This window comes from Lepus europaeus, chromosome 6 (assembly GCF_033115175.1).
Source record: "Lepus europaeus isolate LE1 chromosome 6, mLepTim1.pri, whole genome shotgun sequence".
Taxonomy (NCBI): Eukaryota; Metazoa; Chordata; class Mammalia; order Lagomorpha; family Leporidae; genus Lepus; species Lepus europaeus.
The window spans coordinates 77,158,525-77,183,306 of record NC_084832.1 but is presented as its reverse complement, the minus strand read 5'-3'; the positions used below and the strand labels follow the sequence as shown (position 1 = coordinate 77,183,306).

Here is a 24,782-nt window from a genome sequence, read left to right as displayed (position 1 = left end):
AGGTAAGACAAATCACATCCACACAAAATCAATTGATCCTGGGTGTCCTGTCATTTATTTTTCTGAATTTTCCTATTTAGAATTGGGCCCCCAATGAAGAAGACTGTTCCACACTGAAAGAAAAAAAAAAAAAGAAATAAAAGCACAAGCCTTTAAAGAATGCTGTGGATAACACTTTCCCAAGCCTTTAAGACGTGTAGGCAACTTCTAACTCTATGGTCCTATGGTCCTTTGCTGTTTGAAAAATAACCTACTCATGTGTGATTTGTACCAAAGCAAAAATGATCATGTTTCTTTTGGTTTTGGCATTGTGTTGACAGGAAACATAATGGAAATATCCGACTTGCTCTAAAGCAAACTGACTTGCAAAAGGTGAGCTGAGATTGAAGAAGTAGACATTTTCTTAAAATAAGTTGTCCTTCTCCTTTCCTTCTGAGCAATCCTGAGGGTTTTTTTTTTTTTAAGATTGAGTTGTTAATTTGAAAGGCAGTGTTACAGAGAGGCAGATGAAGAGACAGAGAGAGAAGTTTCCATCCGCTGGTTCACTCCCCAGATGCCCACAACGGCTGGAGCTGCACCAATCCGAAGCCTGGAGCCAGGAGCTTCTTCCAGGTCTCCCACGCGGGTGCAGGGGCCCAAGCACTTGGGCCATCTTCTACTGCTTTCCCAGGCCACAGCAGAGGGCTGGAGCAGCCAGGACATGAACCAGCACCCATATGGGATGCCAAAACCGCAGGTGGCAGCTTTACCTGCTATGCCACAGTGCCGGCCCCTGCATCTTGAGTTTTAATGAAATATTATTTCAAGAATTAGCACAAAAATAAAATACATGGTTTTTATTATCTGTCTCTTTTTAAAGATTTATTTCTTGATTTATTTGAAAGGCAGTTACAGAGAGAGAGAGAGAGAGAGAAAGAGATGGAGAGAGATCGTCCATATGCTGGTTCACTCCCCAGAGGGCTGCAACAGCCAGAGTTGGTGCAGGCCAAAGCCAGGGGCCCAGAATTCCACCCTGGTCTCCTACATGGATGGCAGGGGCTCAAGCAAGCACTTGAGCCATCGTCTGCTGCTTTGCCCAGGTGCATCAGCAGGGAGCTGGGTAAGAATTAGGGCAGCCAGCACCTGAAGCAGTGTCCATGCAGGATGCCAGTGTTGCAAGCGGTGGCCTCAGCTCCTCTTATCTTTTTCCCACTCAAGCCATAAGCACTTGCCTTAAGGGTTGCCAGACATTTCCATTGGAAAGGGCCTATACATTTTATAGTAAATTCCACCTACACGTGCCCAGGCACTTACCACTTGAGTGCCGCCCAGCCCATCTCCTAGAAGTTAGGCCACAACCGATGGGTGCCTGATAGCCCTTTGAGGCTCACTCAGCCCTTGCAGCACCAAGGTCTCACTGGGTGCAGCACAGCACCTGGTTATATTATGCCCAAATTCACGAACTTCCCACTGCCGTGCTCGGCTATGCAGAATGGAGACGTATCTTGGGTAACTATATCAGAGCTGAGGGAGAAATCGGTGTGAAATGGATGTTTCTAAAAAGTCTTGACATTTCTAATGCAAGCCTCTGTTATCGAGTTACTTCTGGGGAAATAATAGTTAGGAGTTAATTAATGGAAAGAGACAGCAAGACATATCAGCTCCGTAATTCCTCTTCTACCACCAGTCCTACAAGCCAGGCACCTAGGAGCAGCCCCCTCACTGTCAGCTGTTGGCTCAGGTCCCTGCCTTAGAGGTGGTCATGTCCTCCTGCTGGATCTCCAGCCTCCTGGGGAAGCCCATTCCCCAGACATGTGTGAGCCACATTAAAGGGAGGCACTGAAGGCCAGACATCAGTAAGTGGCACTTGGAATATGAGTGGACCCTCTTGGTTCATGCACGGTGCCTTTAAACTTGGTATGGCAATTATATGCCTTTCTTTCTTTTTTTAAAAAATTATGGAAAGTTAAAAAAATATTTATTTGAAAGGTAGACTGACAGAGAGTGAGTGAGATTTTCCATCCACTGGTTCATGCCCCAAATGGTTGCAATAGCTGTGACTGGGCCGTGTTGAAGCCAGGTGCCAGGAACTCTATCCGGGTCTCCCAGATGGGTGGCAGAGGCCCAAGCACTAGGGTCATCATCTGCTGGCTTCCCAGGTACATTATTAGGAAGCTGGATTGGCAGCAGAGTAGCTGGGATTTGAACCATGGGATGTGGGAGTCCCAAACAGCAGGTTAGCCCACTGTACAACAACACCTCCCTCTGCCTTCATTTCTACTCCAAGTGTTTCTTCTCCATTTACTCCAGTCTCCCCAACTAGGTTGCATAATCCACAAGGGGAGTTTGTCCTACATTTCTGCTGTGTATTTTTATTTGTTATTTATTTGCGGGGGATGGAGGGGTGTAGGGAGAGAGGAGGAGACCAAGAAAGAGAGAGAGAGGTCTAACATCTGCTGATTTATTCCCCCAATGCCAGCAATGACCTGGATTGGACCAGGAGTCAGGAACTCGATCCAAATCACCCACACGGGTGGCAGAGACCCAGCTCTCTGAGCCATCACCACTGCCTTCCAGAATCTGCACTAGCACAGCTGGAGTTGGGAGACAGACCTGAGACTCAAAGCGAGGCATTCTGATGTGAGACACAGGCAACCGAACCAGAGCCTCGAGCACTAGGCCAAATGTCGGCCTGCCTTGTACAGGCTCAGCAGCAAGCCGAGTACTAAGAAGGTGGTAGGCTCTAGCTAATTCCTTCTCTTGATACTGCAGAAGCTTCTGAGGGTGCTGGAAATAGAAAGCTTCCCGAGGACAGGGGCTGTGTGCAAACCATTTTTGCATTTTGCACAATACCTAATTTAATTTGTTGTTGACAGCAGATGCTTAACAGTTATCATGGAGAGATGGCGACAAGTGGACCAAGTCATAGTAGCCCTACCAGCACATTCATAGCATCAGTCATTGCGGTGGGCTGGGATTTAGGTCTTCTTCCCGGTGTCCAAGACATTACCTGGCATGGGCTGATAGCTGTCTCTTGGGAGCGGTTTCTTCACTCCACTCTCAGGGTTCCTCCTATGACCTGCTTGGCTGCTGGTTCTTCTCCTCTCAAAGGTGCTACCCAGGTCTCCTGCACATCTGCAGAGTGCCCGGGTGATTTTACACCTGACAACTGCTACTCTTTCCTGTCCTACAAAACAGACCTCTTGGCATAGTAGGCCAAGTCTCTGCCTGTGTTACCAGCATCCCATATGGGCTCCAGTTCATGTTCTGTTCGCTCCTTTTCCAATCCATCTCCCTGCTATGGCCTGGGAAAGCAGTGGAAGATGGCCCAAGTCCTTGGGCACCTGTACCTGCGCCAGGGACTTGGATGAAGCTCCTGGCTCCTGGCATCAGATAGGCCCAGCTCCTGCTGTTATGGCCATTTGAGGAGTGAACCAGTGGCTGGAAGACCTGTCTCTCTGTCTCTCCTTCTGTCTGTCTGTAACAATGCCTCTCAAATAAAAAACCAAAATCTTAAAAAAAGAAAAGACCTCTTTCTTGATCCCCAAAGTTACAAGGCCCCCTTGCCTGTATCTCCACTTACTACATCCAAAACAAAGTCCCCTCCTCCAACACTTTCTCCCTCTCTGCTCCCACCTCAGGACATGTTCCGAGGCACATCCTGGCCATGGCAAATCCTCACAGTTTTAGCTTCAAAAGATATTTTAAAATCTGATCATTCTCACCACCACTGCCACCCCCACCTGTTCTAAGTTTTCATAAAGTTCCATGAGGACAGAGACCTCTCTCCGGTTTGCTTACTGCTCTCCCATCAGTTCCTGGAATAGCTCCTGGTACATAGTAGGTGCCCAGGAGCTGTTTAATGAGCGAATGTCCTGCTTAGAGTATTGTAATCCCCTAGTTCCAGCTTCCCAGCCTGCACACTGTGGGCACTCAGGGCCAAGGAAATCTGTTTTGGGAGTTGTCCTAGGTATTGTAGGGTGCTTAGCAGCTTCCCTGGCCCTCACCCACTATGTAGCAGCATTTCTTAACCCCAAGTTGTGACAACCGATGTCTCTAGACATTGCAAATGTCGCAAGAGGCAGAACTACCACTGCTGTTTGTCTCCTACACTGTGCTCCTGCCTGCATGGTCTCTGGGCCAACAGAGTGATGCTCCACACCTGTCAATCAACTCGTGGCTTTGTGTTGACAAAAGCAAACCCCAGCTGCCTTGTAGCGCCTAAGACATTGCCATTCTCCTTTGTCCTCTTCCTTCCCCACTGCTCCTTTGTCTTAGGCCCACCCCTCATTCAGCCTCAGATCACCTGGGGCCTCCACATTCCCTCCATTCTGCCAGGAACACCTGCTCTTAGCCATACATATGGAGCTTCCCCAAGAGGCCATCCATCACCACTCCCCTTCTACAAAGTAGCATCCTCCTTCTATTCTTGGCACCCCGTTTCCCTACCTTACTGGCTTTGTCTGTTTTCTGCTGCTAGAACAGAATGAAGGAGGCTGTGTCATTTATAAGGACAGAGGGCTATGTGGCCTCATGGTTCTGGAGGCTAGAAACCCAAGCTTGGCACCAGCATCTGCTCGGCTTCTGGTGAGGGCCTCATGCTGCTTCGACTCATGGTGGGAAGCAGAAGGGCAAGCAGGCACGTGTGAAAAATAGAGAAACACAGGGCCAGTCTTGCTTTATAACACCCTACTCTTGCTACGATGAATCCATTCCCTAACACCCAACTCATCCCATAAAAGCCTTTCCACCTTTAAATGCTGTTTGAGTTTTGACATGAGTTTTGGCAGGGACAGGCCGTATTCAAACCACAGCACTTGCTCTGTCCCTCCCTCTTAACAGAGAGACTAGAACAGGGCCTGGCAGGGCACAGGTGCCCACAGCATGTCTGTTGGGAGTGACAAATGCCTGTGTGGGTGGGCACAGAAGACAATGGCTCCACCGAGGTCTTCACTGTCCTCCTGCCTATCACAGTGTGTCCTATTTCCTCTTAACCCTGAGGAATATAGGCCCAGAATCCAACAAATGGAATAAAACAGACCAATATAAACAACCAAAGGCCTTGCAGGTGCTGTCTTCCAGAAATCAATGTGAACCCACTCCGCTTTGTATTTGAGCTGTTGGGGGTTTAACAATATAGCTGGTGATCAGTGCTTGGCATTGGGTATTGAATGGCACAGGTGCAAAGCTGGCTTCATCATTTACCCCGAGCGATCATGGGCAAGCTGCTTTCCCTCTCTTTGCCTGAACTGAAGGAATGTTCTGAGGATTCGGAGGATTACAGCTGAGTGTCTGAGCAGATGTAAGCCCTGGGTAAATATTTGCTACGGTTGTTATCTGCTGTGAATATGATGTCCTCAGGAGGATTTGGTCTTGGTGATGTGATGAAGTTCTAGAAGGTTCTGCAAAGGCCTGGCATTGTGGCATAGCAGGTTGTCTCGCCTGCCATGCCGGCATCCTGTATGGGCACTGTTTAAGTCCCAGCTGCTCCACTTTCAATCCAGCTCCCTGCTAATGCGCCTGGGAAAGCAACAGAAGATGGCCCAAGTACTTGGGTCCTAACACTTATGTGGGTGACCCAGATGGAGTTTCTGGCTCCTGGCTTCAGCCTGGACCAGCTCTGGTCATTGAGGCCATTTGGGGAGTGAATCAATGGATGGAAGATCTCTCTCTCTCTCTGTCTCTCTCTCTCTGTCTCTCTCTGTAACTCTGCATTTCAAATAGATAAACAAAAAAATGTTAAAGACATTTTTGTTTCTGTCACAGATTCAATAACTTATTCCTGGTTCATTGACAACCTACTATGTGCTAATGGGGACTCTACTATGTGCTAATGGTGTTCTGGGGACTGGGGATATGGACAGAACAGGACAAATGGGATCTTACATTCTTTTTTGAGGATTCAGATAGAACACGAATAAAAAATGATCAGGCAGTCGTAAGCACGGTGATAAAAATACAATGGGTGGTGAGATGGGGATAGGGGTGGCTGTAGCGTTCCTCACCAGGAAAAGCTGTTCTAAAGGTGACCTTGAAGGAGTTTGCTGAATCACAGGACAATGGCAGCCAGGCAAACACCTGGGACACTCATCCAGGCTAAGGCGGAGCCCTAAGCAGGAATGGAGGCTGCTGTGTCTCGGGGCAGAGAGAAGGCAGCGTGTGGAGTGGAATACAGACTGTGGGGTGAGTGGGAGGAAAGGCAGGCATAGCGTGGCCTCGTGTGCAGCTACAGACACTGGGAAAGCATCTAAGTGCGTGACAGGGGCTGGGAGGCAGGAGAGGGTGAACACCGGGAACGGCATTTTATGAGACCGGGTGGGGCAAGGACCACAGAGGGGAAGCTTAGCAATCGGTGCCTAGGGGGACAGTGACAAGTGATGCCTGTGAGATACCGGGGCGGCCGTGATGGGGCAGCTGTCAGTCCTGCTACTGACACAGGCATCACTGCCCCTCTTAGTGCGCGCTGCTGGGTGACTGGCCAGCCCTCCCCAGCCAGGGGTTGCTTATCCCTGCCGCCCCCTCTACCGAGGTCTTTCCATGGACGTTCTGTGTGGGAGGAAAGGCTGAGGCGAAATTCCCTTAACTTCTAGAATGCTCTTCCATGGCTTCTAAAAATGCCAAGAAAATCGGCTAAAATAGTGTTGACTCGAAAGGGAGCTCACGTGGCTGATTAGGAACCCTGTGCTGGGGGGGGGGGGGCGCTGGGGTATGGTGAGTGGGGCCACTGCCTGCAGTGCTGGCATCCTATGTGGGCGCCGGTTTGAGTCCCACCGCTCCACTTCCGATCCAGCTCTCTGCTGTGGCCTGGGAAAGCAGCGGAAGATGGTCCAAGTCCTTGGGCCCCTGCACCATGTGGGAGACCTGGAAGAAACTCCTGGCTCCTGGCTTTGGATCGGCGCAGCTCCAGCCACTGCGGCCAATTGGGGATGGAAGACCTCTCTCTGTCTCTGCCTCTCCTTCTCTCTGTGTAACTCTGACTTTCAAATAAATAAAATAAATCTTAAAAAAAAAAAAAAGAGTCCCGTGCTGACAGCACGCGTACACTTATCAGCTTTTGACAGTGGCAACAACTTTCTGAGAGGACTTCAAAATGCTCAAGAGAGATGGAACTACAACATCCACTGCTTTTGGTGTCCAAAATTTTGAAATCTGTCCTTCAAGAAGTATACGAAAAATGCATATGGTGAAAAAAACTATACAGAGATTCCAACATTATGTTGGCACCAAAACAAGCTTATCATTAAGTTCTATTTTTTCACAAACTTTAAAAAAAAGGTTCATTTGTTTATTTGAAGCACAGGGTGAAAGAAAGAGGGAAAGACAGAGAGAGAGAGAAAGAGGGAGAGGGAGAGGGAGAGAGAGAGAGAGAGAAACCTTCCATCTGCTAGTTCACTCCCCAAACACGCCAAGCTGAAGGCAGGAGCCCTGAGCTCCATCCAGGTCTCCTCTGGGGCGGCCGATGATGAGACCATCATGTGCTGCGTTCCAGGCTCACCAGGAGGAGCTGGACTGGGAGCAACACAGCCAGGACTCAAACAAGTGCTCGGGTGTGGGATGGGGACGTTCCAAGTGCCGGCCTACCCTGCTGCGTTACAAAGCACACCCCAGTCACAAACATTTTGAAGTCTGTGAATGAGGCTTGTTTTTAGGAATCTTGAAAAAAGCACATACAGACTTTGCAAAGGTTAAAAGCAGAAAGGGGCCCTGTGCTGCCGCCTATAAACCCTGCTATGAATGGAGCCGTATGTTTCCCATTTAACCAGCAGGCATTGCGTTGGTTGGATTTCCTTTCTGGAGCCAGTGCACAGAAGGCCACAGGGTGTCTTTGTTTTTTGCTGCTCTGACTTACACCACTATTTATAGACTTGCCATTTTCCATACTTAGAATACTTTCCACCAAGCAGCAAGTGAACTTGCTGGAAGCCTTCCACTTCCTGCCCATTCAGAAGAGGCCAACTGCCCCTGACAATGGGACCCAAGGCCCTGGAACTCTGCACCAGCTCACGCCGGCATCTTCCCACTTGTTCACAAGATCACTTTTAGGGCAACCTGCCTCAGGGTTGCCAGATCAAACACAGGGCATCCAGTTAATTTGGATTTCAGGTCCCTGATTAATTTTATTTATTTATTTATTTTTATTTGAAAGGCAGAGAAACAGAGACAGAGAGAGACAGAGATCTTCCATCCATTGGTTCACTCCCCACATGCCCTGGTCAGCCAGGGCTGGGCAAAGGCAAAGCATGGACTCCATCTGGTCTCCATGTGGGTGGAAGATTCGCATGTATTTGAGCCATCACCTGCTCTTAACACATCGGCAGGTGACTGGGTAGGGAGCCGAAGTGGGCCTTGAACCAGGCACTCCCATGTGGAATGTGTCTGTCCCAAGTGGGGACTCAATCTACTGCCCCCAATGCCCATTGCAACTGCTTTTAGGATAACATTGCCCCAAATATTGTAAGGACAGATATTCATTGTTCTTCTGAAGTTCAAATTTAACAGGGCATCCTGGACCTTCATTTGCTAACGTGGCAACCTTAGCCCTGCTAGGGAGGGGTGGGAAGAATTCCCAATGGCAAGGCCCTTAGGCCACACTCTCCCGCCTCCTGGCCCTGCCCATTTCTGGTTTCCTACTGATCTCTAACCACCTGGACTTGCCAACGTGCAGCAAGAGAACACTGTCGCCTGAATAAGCCCTCTTGTTACCTACTGTTTTAGTGTCTCCATTGGACTCTTGTCACTCTATTTAGGATAACTTCTTTCCCCACTGCCCTTTGGTAGAAGCCATTATCCATCCATGCCCCCACCCGCCCACCCAGACACCCAGCCAGTGACGAGTACTTATAGAACCCCTTCTAAGAACCAGACTCCACGCAGCTAATCTGTAACGTCTCTGGGAATGTGTCATGTGCTTGGAGCCAGCTTCTCCGGAGCCCTCCAGGCTGCAGGAAGCAGCTGTCATGATCAACAGAGCAGTTCTGATCCCGGCAGCTCTGGACCTGTCCGCGTTGAGCCTGTGTATCACACAGGCCACCTGTTGCCCTACAACTGCTGCCAACATAGGAGCCGTGCGGTGCAGGGAGGCTGAAAGCTAGACGAGACCGTTCTCCTGAGTCAGCTGGGGAAGGCGGACTGTGCGAACAATAGATCAGCCACACGTGGGATTCCACCAGGAGTTTATTTCTCATTCAGAGGCCATGGTTTGTAAGTCAAGGTCCTAGGCAGGGGGAGGGGTCGACGGGGCAGCCTACCTTAGCACAGGCACCCAGGGACTCAGACAGGCAGGGGCTCTGCCGTCGTCCCTAGGTCACTTCCAAAGCTGCCCAGAGGCACGGCCATTCCAGCCAGAAGAGGATGAGAGCCAACATCATGCGTAGGGCATTTCTGAGACCAGGTCTGGCAGTGGCCAACATCATTTCTTCTCTCATTGCACTGGCGAACCATGCGGCCCTCCTAGCTGCAGGAGAGCCCAGGCGAGGCCCCCAGGAAGAAGGTAAGAAAATTGATTTGGGAAAAAAAGGTGGTGGGGGAGGGGGGTGCAGCATTGTGGTGCGGCAGGTTAAGCTGCTGCTTGGGACGCCGGCATCCCACATTAGAGAGGAAGATGATCCCAGGGCTTGGGCCCCTGCCACCCACTTGGGAGACCTGATGGGCTCCTGGCTTCATCCTGGTCCAGTCCCAATCGTTAAGGCCATTCAGGGAGTGAACCATTGGATGAAGATTTCTCTCTCTCTCTCTCTCTCTCTCTCTCTCTTTCTGTGTCTCATTCTACCTTTCAAATAAATAAAAATAAATTAAAAAAAAAAAAACAGAGAATGGATTTTGGTTATCTTCTCTGAGCCTCAGCTTGCCCGTTTGTGAAGTCCTATGTTGTCTACCTCTCAAGGCCAATTGGTAAGATCTCTACTGGGTCCTGCCCCCCACAGGTCTGCCGGCATTCCCCAAGTGCCCCTTTCCTGGGGTTGGCCTTGCCCCCACCCCAAAGTTGCCCCGAGGACAGAGGGTAATGGACTTCTCTTCCATATTTCTCACGTAGTCTGAATCTTCTTTTTAAAATGTTTACTTATTTGACAGAAACAGGGAGAAAGAGAGAGAGAGAGAGAGAGAGAGAGAGCTCCCATACACTGGTCATTCCTCAAATGCCAGCAATGGCCAGGGAGCCAGGAACTCAATCCAGGTCTCCCATGTGGGTGGCAGGGACCCAGGCACTTGAGCCATCACTGTGGCCTCCCAGATTCTAAATTAGCAAGAAGTGGGAATCGGGATTGGAGCTGATACTGGAGTGCAAGCACGCTATATGGGATGCAGGTGTTCGGAGCATCATCTTCAATGCTTTGCAGAAACACACTCCCCAGCTTCTGGGTTCTTGCCCTCCTCAGGACTGTCTCCTGGGGCCAGCACTGTGGCACAGTGGGTTAAGCCACTACCTGTGACACTGGCATCCCATATGAGTCCCGGTTCGAGTCCCGGCTATTCCACTTCTGATCCAGTTCCCTGCTAATGCACCTGGAAAGATAGCAGAGGACGGCCAAAGGACTTGGGCCTCTGACACCCACATGGGAGACCCTGATGGAGTTCCAGTCTCCTGACTTGAGTCTGGCCCAGCTCTGGTCATTACAGTCATCTGGGGAGTGAACCAGTGGATGGAAGCTCTCTTTCTCTGTTTCTCCCTGTCTCTCTCTAACTATGCCTTTCAAATAAATACATCTATCTATCTATCTATCTATCTATCTATCTATCTATCTACTGGCTCCTGAAATGAAGCCACTGAGTTTCATGGTTTTCGCTCCAGTTGTTCATTTGCTAGCTGATTGCTTTGGAACTTGGATGCGTTTCTCCATGGAAATGGCTATAAGTGGGGTGGCTCAGCACCCCAGCAGCCCAGCCCCCCCAGCTTGTAGCCCCAGGCACCCTGACCGGTGTGCTGCAGCAGGTGCTGGCACTTGGATGGTTCCCATGGCAGCATCAGAAAAGGCCACAGAAGGGAGTAGGGGTGGAGTTCAGGGGCCCCAGAGAAGGATGCTTTGTGAGTGGCTGGTTCCCATGGCAACTGCAGGCAGCCTCCCCAGCAGCCAGGAACCCAGTAGCCCAGCTAGGAGCTGTCAGGAAGCTCAGGGTTTGGGAACCTGGAACCACCTGGGGCTGTAACATGGAGCAGATCATCTTTCAAGCTGGGGCATTTCTCGTACCAGAGTGCCTTAAACAGCTCTGCTTCCAAACAAGCTTTTCTGGAGCATCTGCATGCCAAATACAGTGTGGGATACTGCACCCAGGAAAAGACATAGTCACCAGCTCCTGCCTGGCAGGGTGCCCAGGCTGGAGGGTGAGCTGCACACAGAGGGATGGTGCCTGTCTTGCCCCCAGGGAGGAGGAGGACAGGAGGGAGAATGGGAAGCATCCGAGAGGAGAGGAGTGGTTTGGTCCAAGCAGTGGCCACTGCATATGCAGAGGATCAGAGAGAGGCGACCAAGCTCTTCTGAGGGAAGGGCAGGGGCACCACCTTAAGATCTTAGGTTCTGTTCTGGGAGGATGTGGGCCTTGGAACTTTCTCAGGGGGAATCAGTTGGGGATGATAACTCCAACAGACCCTTAAATACTGTTTGATAGGTTACCTAGCCTCAGGTTTCTTGGCTTCATAGGAAGGGACCATGGCCGGGGACATTTGGCCCACATCTCCGCTCCAGACTCCAGCTTCCTGCTGATGTGCACCCTGGGAGGCAGCAGCCATGGCTCAAGTACTTGCATTCCTGCCACTCCTGTGGGAGACCTGGGTTGAGTTCCTGGCTTCCAGCTGTGGCCCCAGCCCCACCCCAGCCACTACAGGCATTTAGGGAGTCAGTCTGCGAATGGGAGCTCTCTTTCTTTGTCTCTTTGCCTCTCAAATAAACAAATAAAATGTAAAAACAAAAAGAAGAAAGGAAGAAAAAACTCAAGGATGTTTCTCCATTACTTGACCAATCTGCCCATCCAGCAGTCCTGTCTACACCCTCTAGTGATCAGGGTTGTGCTCTGGCCTGGAGGTTAATGCTGAGCCCCTCTGAAGAGCAGGAATACTTTCTGTGTTCTCTCAAAGCATGCGAGAAAGAAAATGCCCTTTTCATCCCCTGTGTACGGAGCTTCCCGGAACAGGATTCCCTGTCTTACCAGTGCTTCCTGTGGTGAGGAGTGCTTCTGCCTCCCCCATGCAGCCAGCACCCACCCTCTCACCAGGCTCCACTGCCCCACTTGGCTGTGGGTTCTTGAAGTTCATGTCCATCTTTTGAGCCTTAGTTTCCTGGTCTAGGGGAAAAGGGACACCCACGGCGTGGGATCATAAATGCGACCGCGTGTTGCTTGATGATGGACATACTCGGAGAAATGTGTCGGGTGACTTTTTGACCCTGTGACCATGGTTCGTGCACTTTCACAAACCAAGAAGTCCATGGCATCTCTAGGCGATGTAATCTCGAGATACGACCTCGGTGAGTATGTGGTCAGCCACTGACGACAATGTTATGGCGTGCATGATGGTAGCGTGTGTTAAATGCTTTTACACAGGAAGCAAATGATAGTGGCTAAGGGAAGGCATTTCAACAGTTCTAAGATAATGTGGCAAAAGCTTTTTTTTTTTTTTTTTTTTTTTTTTTTTGACAGGCAGCGTGGACAGTGAGAGAGACAGAGAGAAAGGTCTTCCTTTTCTGTTGGTTCACCCTCCAATGGCTGCCGCTGGCACGCTGCGGTCGGTGCACCGCGCTGATCCGAAGCCCGGAGCCAGGTGCTTCTCCTGGTCTCCCATGTGGGTGCAGGGCCCAAGCACTTGGGCCATCCTCCACTGTACTCCCTGGCCACAGCAGAGAGCTGGCCTGGAAGAGGGGCAACCGGGACAGCATGGCAAGGGCCTAAAAGGGAACATGTCCCTGCCTTAGCAGCCAGGGAAGGCCTAGAACTGCTATCTATCCTTGCAAGGCTCCGGGTGGGAGCTTGTGTTCCAGGCGGGTACATGGAGCTGTGTGTGAGCGTGCTGTAGAGGCAGGACTCAGTCCCGCTGAGTTTATATCTAGAGCTTATATAATTGTGGGTGCATTATCTCAGAGTCTCAAGGTATATGCAAAAGTTATTGTCTCTGGGCTGACACTGTGGTGTAGCCGAGCTGGCAAAGCCACTGCCTGTGACAATGGCATTCCATATGAGTCCCCGCTGCTCTACTTCCCATCCAGCTCCTTGCTAATGTGCCTGGAAAAGCAGCAGATAGCCCAAGTCCTTGGGCTCCTGCACCCACATCGGAGACCAGGATAAGCACCTGGCTCCTGGCTTCAGCCTGGCCCAGCCTGGGCCATTGAGGCCACTGGAGGAGTGAACCAGCACATGGAAGACCTCTTTCTCTCTGTCTCTCCCTCTTTCTCTGCAACTCTGCCTTTCAAATAAATATTTTACAAAAGAAAAGGCCTCATGTCCACCAAGCGCACAGACAGCAAACTCGGTGTGCGTTTTGCAGATGCACTTAGTTTCATTAAGGAGAGGAGGAGGCTCAATGAGGGCAGGTCCTGGGAAAACACTGGTCTGTTCCAGTGCTCTGACCCCTGCACACTCCCTTCCTGTTGCCCCGGCAAGGCGCCCACGTGTGTGGATCAGGCTGACCTTGGCACAGACCCGTGGGACACTGGGGTCAGCGGGCGGGGTGCTGAGTCTCCACGCTGGGCAGGGAAGCCAGGGAACGGTGCCCACCCCCGCCTCCAGGGACTCCTTCGAGAGCCAGGCAGGGCTTCTGGATCTCATTACGCCACCGCTGCCTGCAGCCTGGACGCCGGGTGCGGGCGCGGGGGCCTGGTTTCCATCACTCCGCTGTTGACTCGGCCTGCAGCCGTCATCTCAGGGCGCATTCCAGGTTTGCGGGTTAAGAGGAAGGCGTGCCTTTGTCTACAGCCGGGGAGCCAGTCCGGGTCGAGTGTCCGATGGTCCTCCCAGGCTTGCCCGGCTGTTCCTCTCTCCGCCTGCGTCCTGTCATGGGGCTCTGATTCCAGGGGCGGGCCAGCAGGATTCTTGGAGGGCGCAGGCTTCGCCCACTCCCCTCCCCCCACCCCCAGTCTAGATCTACCTAAGAGCTAAGAAGTGGCCAGGTGAATGCGCTGTGTGATTCGTGCTGGGCTCCCCAGGGAGTCCTTGGGCTCCACGTCTTTATTGGAAACACCCAATAAACCACTGGCCTCAAAGCTCCCTGTTGGTTTAGTGCTCGCCTTAAATGCAGTCTCCTTCAGGCGGTCAAGGTACCTTTGACCAAACTGCCGCTTGTAGTCTCACACTGGATGTAGCTCCCAAGCCCTCAGCCTGTGCTAACAGAGCTAGTGGGGACCAGAGGAGGCTCCCATCTGCTCTTCACATGCAGGGGGTAATTTCTGGGTGCACTCGCTCGCTCATTCTCCTCTGTTCATGAACGTGAACCTGGGCTCATCCATCGTCAGGGATGCGATGGACCAGTTGCACACACGCTGAGCACCCACTCACTCACCCACGCGAGACTTTCCAGGCAACAGCCTGGGCAGGGGTACCCAGGGGGCAAAAGGACAGTGTGCATCTGGGTCAGAACCAGCCTAGGCAGCTCTCCGATAGTCAGAGGCAGAGGGCATTCACCTGAACAGAGCCAGAATGTTCTGGTGTCTGCGTTAAGCAGCACCCTAAGAAAAAATGCACATTTCAGCTCCAGCGATGCCCTGTCGTGCAGGCCGCTGGCCAGGGGTATTGGTGACTCATGGTCGGAGGGCGCCTTAGTGGCTGAGCTTAGCAGAGCTCAGGGACGTGACATGGACAAGCACTGGCTGCAGAGGCCAGCGCTAAACAAGTCAGGGCTGGCTCCTGGTGCGCAGGAATCTGGGGTCAATTAGGGATCAATGGTGCCAGAGGATTTAAAACAATTGCAACCAGCAGGGCAGCTCTGGTTGTATCAACAGTGGAATGCAGAATGCACAGAAACAATTGTACCAGTCCTAAATCGAATCAACGCTCCACCCTCCACAAGGCCCCGGTCTCAAAAAGTAGGCTTGCTCACCACCCAGGTTGAACCACTAGGGACAGCAATGACCTGCTCTGTCGCTTATTCTTGGACGCATACGTCAAAATCACAGTCCCTAGGGGATATGTCTATGATGTCTGGTGAATGATGGAATCTAATCTAATCTGATCTCATTCCACTTTTCCCTTCCCCAACGCAGGTTTCCATAATTATCTGACTGGCCATTTCTGTGGTTGTGCCTGCCCAATGCAATGCTCACTGGATGGAAAGGCTGGATTTTTAACTGCAAACAATCCACGACTGCAGGGCATCCAGCAGAGGGTGTTGCAGGGAGGGAGTGGAGATCCACTCAGGGGGTGGAGGGGTAAGTGGGGACTCCTGGTGCTATGGTTTGCATGTAAGTTTGGGTGTTTTCCAAAGGCCCACGTGCGAAAGACTTGGTTCTTAAAGTCTCACAGTAACGGTAAATGGATTCAGCCTGCAGACTTCATCCAGTTTTGGCATTGGAAGGTGGGGCCTTTAGGGACTGACTGAATGGATGAGGTTGCTGGAATGCTGGATCATGGCTGCTTTATAGGGAGAGACGGCCCAGACCTGAACAGTGCACGTGTCTCTGCCTCTGCTCCCTGGCTCGCCACGGCCCCTTCCTTGCACGCAAGCTCCACCATTGCTATTCTCTAGCCCTGCCAGGTGGCCCTCTAGATCTTAGACGGTGAACCTCTAAAAACGTGAGTTAAGATTAACACCTCCAGGGGCCGGCGCCATGGCTCACTTGGCTAATCCCCCGCCTGCGGTGCCGGCATCCCATATGGGCGCCGGGTTCTAGTCCCGGCTGCTCCTCTTCCAGTCCAGCTCTCTGCTGTGGCCCGGGAGGGCAGTGGAGGATGGCCCAAGTGCTTGGACCCTGCACCCGCATGGGAGACCAGGAGGAAGCACCTGGCTCCTGGCTTCGGATAGGTGTAGCTCCGGCCGTAGCGGCCATTTGGGGAGTGAACCAACGGAAGGAAGACCTTTCTCTCTGTCTAACTCTACCTATCAAAAAAAGAAAAGAAAAGAAAGAAATAAAGCAGTCCATCTTCCATAAGTTGGTGTCTCAGGTATTTTGTTATACATTTGCCCACCAGGAATCAGAGACCGCTGGAGGCAGGGGCCCAGAAATCCAAGCAAAACCACCCAGGAGAATGATGGAACCCTGCTAGGTCTCACATCCTTCAGCTGCCTTCCTGGCTCAGAATGAGTCCCGGGTGCTCCACCTCGTCCCTGTCTTGGATAGAGGTGCCTTGGTCCTGTGACGGCAGCCTTGGGGTCTGAACTGGGGCTGCCACCCTCTCCATCCCTCCACCTCTCTGCATTGTGCCCAGAGGGAGCACACCTGGCCCAGCCTAGGCAGCCAGGGCCCTTCCCTGAGATTCACTTGAAACACAGCGGCTGAGGAAGAGGTGTTCCTTTTGGAGGACGGAGAAGAACCTAGAAGCCCCTGGCGGCCATGTTCCTTCCCTCCTGGGGAAAAAGTTCCACCTGCCTTTTGGCCAGAATGAAGCCAAAATGCAGAGAGAAGCAAATGGCAAGGAGAGCTGGAAGGTCCTGTCTGAGTTGGAATTGAGTGGTTCAAACGCCAGGGGACTCTCGCCTTTCTGGGACCATATGAGCTCCTGTGGTTGCTGTATTTCGTATTCAAGTTCATGTTGTGGTCTCTGATGTTACACTTGCTAATAGCTTCTTAGCACTGTACATATGTCACGTTGCTATTGTCTGTGGTGTGCAATTTTGGGCAGCTAAGCACTCATTCATTCTGGAAGCTTTCAGCATGGGGGCTTGGTTTGGGAGACCAGCCTAGAAGACAGTGTGACAACAGCCGGAGACTCCGAAACCAAGTTCATTCAGTAAGGCTTAGGAGACAGACACGCGTGCTTCTTACCAGCAGAGTTTGTTACCAAATCATTTATTTATTTATTTATTTTGACAGGCAGAGTGGACAGTGAGAGAGAGAGAGAGAGAGAGACAGGTCTTCCTTTTTCCGTTGGTTCACCCCCCCCCCCCCAATGGCCACTGTGGCCGGCGCACCGCGCTGATCCGAAGCCAGGAGCCAGGTGCCTCTCCTGGTCTCCCACGCAGGTGCAGGGCCCAAGCACTTGGGCCATCCTCCACTGCACTCCCGGGCCACAGCAGAGAGCTGGCCTGCAAGAGGAGCAACCGGGACAGAATCCGGTGCCCCGGCTGGGACTAGAACCCGGTGTGCTGGCGTCACAGGTGGAGGATTAGCCTAGTGAGCCGCGGCGCCGGCCCTGACTCACTTATAAAGCAGGAGCAAAAAAGGATTCTTTGAATATGCACGTTTGATACATAGCAGGGAAGGTCAAAGCAGCAAGCAAAGGTCAACCTGAGATGATGTTGAGACCTTGGTGACCGCTGGGGTTGGCTGTCTCCGTGGAGAGTGACAACCATTAACCTCCACCTGTAATGAAGAGTACGCAGGTAGGAGTCTGGATGGAAGATCTCCCTGTTCTTTCTAATCCATCCTCCAAAGCTCAGCTCAGCTCAACACACGAGAACTCAGCTGTGCCAGGCTGACACAGGCAGGTAAGTCCTGGCCTCCCAGACAGACCCATCACTGTCCAAGCTATTCTCAAATCCTTTAGCAGGTGCTCCGTCTCCCTGGCCCCAGGCCCTCCGTCTCAGTCCGTTCTGTGTTGCTGTAACAGAGTGCCACAGACTGGGGAGCTGGTAAAGAGAACTTCTTGTTCCACAGGCCTGGAGCCTGAGCAGCTTTAGGGATCTGGCTCTGGTGCGGGCTTCCTTGCTGCATCAGCCATGGCAGAAGGCAGAGGGGCAAGGGAGCCCGCGTGAGAGAACAAGAGAGCAAGAGGCCACTGAGCTTGCTTACACAGCCAGTCTGCTCCGTCAGTCACAGCACCGATCTCTCCACGAGTGCAGGGCTGTCTAGGGAGGTCGGCCCCCCCTGCCAGCACTGATGCGTTCGGGGTTAAGTTTCCAACACTTGCCCTTTGTTTGGACGATAGCACTGTCAGAATAAAGTCTTAACAGGAAGCAGCTCAGGGGCCCCTTCCTGGGACCCCTGCAGGAGCTCTGTGTTCCCCTTCCTCAATCCACCCCTGCTTTGAGGACCAGCCACCCACCCTGACCATCTCCTCCACTCCTGCCCCCACTGACACACCACCCCTCTGCTAAGTCTCCACCAATCCTCCTCTTGTAGATCTTCAGTCACACACACACACATCTTTCCAGCGGCATTTCTATAATATTTGCCTTTAAACCTAGCAGTTTCCCGGGTGGGTTTAAACCATAGCCTAATCACGCATCTGGTTGCGCCCGTCTAGACCGCTTCCTCCTGGGGTCTGCCAGCAAGTGTGCCATGTGTGGATTGCCCCCAAAGTGGCAGCAAGGGCAAGGGGATCCAAGGTGCAGACTTGGGACTCAGCTGTGAGATCTTGGGAGGCTGTGCATGCCCCTTCCTGGTCAGGCTGCTTGGGGCTCTGCTCCACCTGCCTGAAGTTCCCTCCCGCCCCCCACCCTGGCCTTGTGTGCCTGGTGGCCTCCGCTGTCAGAGAGGCTGACCTCATCAGGGGGCGCTCCTGTCACCTCTGCTCCCTCCTGTCTTCCTCTGAACTCTTCCAGTCCTCGGCAGACCCCTTGTCTCCTGAGCTGTCACCTGTCCTTGCGGAGACTAGACTCCCCCGCCCGGCCAGCAGCTCCTGAGGTCAGAAAGGCCACTCAGTTCATCTGGGCCCCCCTGCTGCCACTGGGAGACGTGGCAGGTGGCCAGGACTTCCTTCCGTAGTCAGTGTGTGTGTGTGTGTGTGTGTGTGGCTGTGGCGGTGCAGGGCTGCCTTCCTCTCTCAGTGCCCGCCCCCAGGAGCTGCGGGACTCCGAGAGTGGCACTTAACCTCTCAGCGCCGTTCTTTCTTGGTGACCATAATCGTCCCTGCTCTGGCTGTGGCAAGGATTAAAAGGCTCGATCTATGCGAAGTTCCCAGCCCAGCGCCTGGAGCTTAGCAGACATGCAACAAATGTGCCAAGTGCTTTCTGCCGGAGGAAGTTTTGCTTACCTTTGCTTTCTCTTTCTCCCGATTCAAGGGGTTGCTTCCAAGACAGTCAACAGACACGGCGTTCTGCTACCTCTCTGTCGCTGGTATCCGGCAGACTCCCGGCGCTGGCATAAACACCAGCTCTGGAAGCCGGGACACTTTGGCAGGTGCTGGCTTGTTGCTCCCTGGCTCCCGGAACACTGGGATCCCTGAAGGCAACCACAAGAAGTGTGCTTAAATATCTACCGTGCTCGCAGTCACTCCGGCGTGGCCGGGCTCAGAAGCCAACCAGAGAAGCGAGACAGCTCCCTGCTTGGCGGAGCGGATGTCGTGACGTCTCATCCGCGGCCTGGGTGACCTGTTGCTTTAAAATAAAAAATGAACGGTGGTGACGTCCACTCAAACCCAGGAACAGGTGTCAGGCATGCTGGGTTCTGGTAATCTGAACAACTTCCTGGCACCGCCTTCCCAGGAGTCCTAGGTTCCCAGTGTGGATTCTGGGCGCCAAAGATTGAGGCAGGCAGGGCGGGGTGCAGAGCGGATTTGTTCCAGCAAAGCTGAGCACCTGGCCAGAGCCTTATCTACCAATGCTAACCACGGACATTAAGTTATTAGTATTGCTTCTGTCGTGCAGATAAGGAGGCCCGGGGCTGCGGGCAGCGGGCAGCACGGAGGAGGTAAGCCGATGGACCCGAAGGCACACAGCTGTAGGGAGCGGGGCCAAGATCTGGCTCCTGGCCCCCTGCCTCTGACACCAGCGGGACAGCACCAAGACTGACAGGAGAACGTTCCAGCGTCCTTTCGCAGGCTCCTTAAGGAGAGGGGTCCTGCGGGGGTGCGGCAGTGGCCCGTTCTACAATCGGAGGTTGGGAATTCCTCTTGATCCTGGGGCTTTCCTGTACAGCTCTTGCATTGAAGAGAGAGGGCTCATGATGGCGCCTGGCCAGGGCTGTGAATGGGACAGGGTGAGATCCCCAGCGGCAATCGGGCAGCCCTAGGAGGCCAGCCAGGCCCACTCCAGGGTGGCTGAAATCCACGCCCTGGAGGGCTTTTGGAGGGATTCTGCTCACTCTCCTGCTCTCTGCTCGCTCGCTCTGATCTTCCCCAGGAACACCCGGGTAAGAGCAGCAGCCAGGCTCCTGGGAGGTGTCAGAGTTAGGAAGGGTGGGTGGTGGCGGCCACAGCCTGCTGATGTCTTCATGGGGAGGCCGCCCTGGAGGGCCCTGCAGCCTCTGCGAAGTCCTCCCTCCTCCCAGGACCAGGATTCCCACACTGGAAAGGAAATCTGAGCTGACCTTGGGTGAAGGGGTTCTTTACCCACTCCCACCTCTGCACCCCCACCCCACATCAGTAGACACTTTTTTTTAAAAAAAAAATCAGAGGTATTCATTTATTTGACTGAGTTACAGAGAGAGGGAGAGACAGAGAGAGATCTTCCACTCACTGGTTCACTACCTAGATGGTAACAACAGCCAGGGCTTGGCCAGACCGAAGCCAGGAGCCAGGAGCTTCTTCTGGGTCTCCCACATGGCTGCAGGGGCCCAAACACTTCAGCCATCTTCTACTGCTTTCCCAGGCCATTAGCAGGGAGCTGGATCAGAAGTGTAGCAGCTGGGACTCGAACCAGCACCCATATGGGACACCAGGCACTGACATTACCTACTACGCCTCAGCGCCGGCCACCATTGGCCAGTCCTGTGTCCTTGAAGCTGGGCTGGTGCCGCTGGCTGTTGGGGGGGGGAGTCTGCCCCCTAAACAAGTTCTCCTTCCCTGGGTAACTTTGGAAACTGCTGCCCTCGCCACCTCCCTGGCTTTGCCCTGGCCACAACAGCACTTGCCATAGTCAGCTGGCTGGGCTCACTGTTCCTGCATTCAGAGCCACGGCCTGGGCTGGCAGTGTGAGGGGCAGGCCAGTGCTCGGAGCCCACGGCCGCCCTGATGCTCTGTGGTATTGAAAGAGTTAATGCTCTCCCTGGAAGCCGGGATTCCAAGGAGTAATGGGAGCCCTGGGAAAGCAAGGCCCTGAGGTTGCTGAACGCTGGGGGGAGCAGAGTGGGGGGTGCAGTGAGCCTGGTCCTGGGGGGCTCCCACCTTGGCCCTGATGCACGCTCTGCAATGGACCCTAGAGGTGTCCACGGCGCAGACAAAGCCCACGTGTGTAGCAGGCATCCGTGTGCATCCGCACATTTTGTGTGTGTTCTGAAAAGGACAAATAATAGCAATAATAGAGTGGGGCCGTGATTAAAACAGGAGCAACGGGACAGGCAAGAGGCAGCAGTGGCTCCCCCCCTCCCCCAGTGTAGACTCTCCCAGCTTTCTTGACTTTTTCAGTGTTGTAACTGCCTGGGTGACTAGAACAAGACTCCACGAGGCCCTTTCCTTATGAGGGGGAGTGAACGACTTCCGAAGTTTAGAGTAGAGAGAGTGGAGAGCTCTCCCCCCACTCCTCACCTCCCACCCCAGGCCTGAGGATTCCTGGATTCCTGGGCAGGAAGGGAGGCGGCATGGGACAGGAAGTGCTTCCAGCCTCCTGGGGGCACTCCTCGCCCCTTGCCATCGGCTAGCAGAGCCGGGTGCTGGGATGCGTGGGCACCCGCAAAGGCTGACAATGCAGCCAGTGGGAGAGCCTGAGAGACAGTGGCCAGAGGCAAGGGGATGTGTCTGCTGGGGCACAGACACCCCTGAGGGGTGACATTTGTACATACAAACATGTATTCTAAGAAAAATGTGTGTCTTTTTTGGCAAGTCCCGTTTTCAACATGACTTAGAAAAATCGGTTTTTCTTCTCTCTCTTTTTTCCTGCCTGAACCAGCAGCTTAATTATCTTCTCTTTGGGCCCAGCCAATCATATAAACTGCTTGGAAATTTAAACACCCTCCCAGGACCAACATTCCGAAGGAGGCTGGAGGCGCAGGCGAGCAGGGGCTCCAGAAACAGTCCTCGGTTTTACTGTTCCTGGAAATAAGCAGAGCCCCTGGGCGGAGGGGCGCGGTGGACTGGAAAGCGAAGCATTTCCTCCACTCCCTTGGAGAAGCTGTCCTGCCCTGTGCCTTGCGCCCCCTCGAAGCTGCCCTCTCTTGGGGACCAGGCTGGATGTGGGCAGGCCCCCTTGGGGAACCACAGCCCCAGGGGAGCAAAGCCTTGGTGTGTGTTAGGAGACCAGCGCTGTGACCCAGGGACTTGGTCCGTCCGCTCCTCCCAGCATCTTGGTCTGGCTGCTTTAACTTGTACATCCATTCCACAGACACCACTGAGTGCCTACTAGCTCCAGATTTTAGGGTGGGTCTTTGAGATTTAAGATCTGATGACTGCAAAAGTGTCTCTATACTTGTAATAGCAACAGGAGCCAAGCCCATCCCTTTGGGGAGATAGTTTTTGAATCACCCTTGCCTGCCTTTCTATTTATTTCATGATTAATAATTAAAAAGATTTATTTATTTATTTCAAAGGCAGAGTGACAGAGTCACACACACACACACACACACAATCTTCCATCCACTGGTTCACTCCCCAAATGGCCACAACAACCAGGGCTGGGCCAGGCTGAAGCCAGGAGCCAGCAACTCCAGCCGGGGCTCCCACATGGGTGACAGGGACCCGAGCACTTGGCCCATGGTCTGCTGCTTTCCCAGGTGTATTAGCAGGAAACTGTGTCAGGAGCAGGACAGCTGGGGCTGGCAGTGGCACTCCAACATGGGTCGCATGCCAGGGTAGCAAGAGGTGGCTTAGCCCACTGCCCCACTACCTGATGTTTTTGAAATAGCCAGGCTGGTGAAATGGCTGGTTTGCGACACTTGCGACAGTTGTCAGGAAAATGTTTAAAGACTTTTTCCAAACCAGCCACCTCAGTTCCCTGAGAAATTAGAATGTGCTGTCTGAAACTCACAAATCAGGAAGCAAGACTTTGCATATCACGTGCAATTCAGAAAAGTCTAGAACACGCTGGGTGAGGCATGCAAGTCAAAGGGTGACCAAAACCAAGGCGCAGAGTACACCAGGAACTGGAAAATTCCTCTTCCTGAAAAAGCTTCGCGGTCACAAACACTCCTGTGCCCTACGTCCCACGCGAGCTCTGCACGGATTCCTGCTGTCTCTCATGCATGCTCTTCTCTGTGCCAGGAAGGATTTACGGTCTTTACCAATGAGGGGCACACAAAACATTAAGTCAAATCTTTTTTTTTTTCTTTTTTTGACAGGCAGAGTTAGTGTGAGAGAGAAACAGAGAGAAAGGTCTTCCCTCCGTTGGTTCACCCCCAAATGGCCACTACGTCCGGAACCACGCCAATCCAAAGCCAGGAGCCAGGTGCTTCTCCTGGTCTCCCATGCAGGTGCAGGGCCCAAGCACTTGGGCCATCCTCCACTGCACTCCCGGGCCACAGCAGAGAGCTGGCCTGGAAGAGGGGCAACCGGGACAGAATCTGCCCGGACCGGGACTAGAACCCTGAGTGCCGGCGCCACAGGCGGAGGACTAGCCTAGTGAGCCGCGGCGCCGGCCCTAAGTCAAATCTTAAAACCAGGAGCAGAGGAAAAGCAGAGAAGCCAAGGGAGCCAGCGGCGAGGGTGAGGGGAAAGTGCACCGTGCCGGTGTACGGATTTCGACGCCAGGCCCCGAAGTCTGCTCTGGGAGGTCACAGGGCAGGGCAAGCCGATGCGTGTTTAACATAAAAGCGGATCAATCGCTAAGAGATCATTGTTTTTGGAGCCCAGGAAAGAGACGCGTTTTTCCTGCGGGTCCTTCGCTGCGCTAAAGCCACAACCTTAACAGCATCCTGTACCCGACGTTCAGGGGCTGCGGCCGGGGGTCCTGCTTACGACCTGGAGCCCTCTTTCCTGGGCGCTCAGCCTGGTCCCGAGTCCCCCCCGCAGCCCTGGACACACCCACTCCTCCAGGCGGCTCCACTTTGTCCAGTGCTCTCAGGCTGGGCCCTCCAAAGTGACCACAGAGAAGGCAGCGGCAGCGACGCGTGTGCGGATGAGGGCAAGGTGCCCTGCGCATCCCGCATGCCCTCCATACGCCAGCCCCCGGCGTTAGCACGCCCCTGGGCAGGGGCCGCCTCCGCAGCATCCAAGCAAACTCAAGCACGGATGCCAGCGCGCAGCCAGGCCGGCGTGCAACGGTACCCACTCTCCGTCCCATCCTTGCCATGTTTTCTCACTCGGGGTGCATGAGACGCGTGTAATCGATGTCGTGTGGTAGCTTCGTCCTGTGTGAGGATAGAGGAGTCATTCCTTTCCGTCCAAGCCCGGCGCTCTTCCTCGCCACCAGGGCGACGCGGGAGCAGCCTTCTCCTTAGAGGGCAATTAAAAGCCCAGCTGGGCGGTGCAGGGCCGCGCGCGCGCTGCGGAGAAGGCAGGGCGCACGCGCCATCTAGTGGCCGCTCTCGGAACGGCCGCGTGCCGCGCAGTCCCGGGCTCCCGCGCCGGGGGTGGCAGGTGTCGCCCGCGGGCGTGGAGGCTCTCTCTGCAGGTGGAGGCTGGAGCTCGCCATCCCTTCCGACAGCTTGCGTGAGCCTCTGCGTGAGGGTGGCTGACAGGGTGGCTGGGCTGACGGGGATGTCCCTGCCGCAAACCCCTCGTCCAGGGCGATCTTGCCTCTTCTGCTTCTTAGCCGGGGACGCCCCTTCCAGCCTGGCTGCCCTTGGAGTTTCTCCTGGTCCGAGACATCAGCCTAATTTCAGCAGGACTCCCCTGGGCGACTCAGGGGAGGACCCCTAATATTTCAACATGATTATGAATTTAACAGATTTGTGCTAGACAGCCCGGGAACCTACTCC

At 53.5% G+C, this 24,782-nt stretch overlaps 1 long non-coding RNA gene across 1 annotated transcript; it reads right to left on the bottom strand.

Annotated features, from left to right (window-relative positions):
- Positions 1 to 17,337: 17,337 nt before the first annotated feature.
- On the bottom strand, positions 17,338 to 24,217 carry LOC133762375 (uncharacterized). The gene is made up of 3 exons (XR_009866273.1): positions 24,165 to 24,217; positions 19,030 to 19,217; positions 17,338 to 17,417 (listed from the first exon to the last, which is right to left on the bottom strand). It is a non-coding gene; the product is annotated as an uncharacterized LOC133762375 (long non-coding RNA).
- Positions 24,218 to 24,782: the final 565 nt, after the last annotated feature.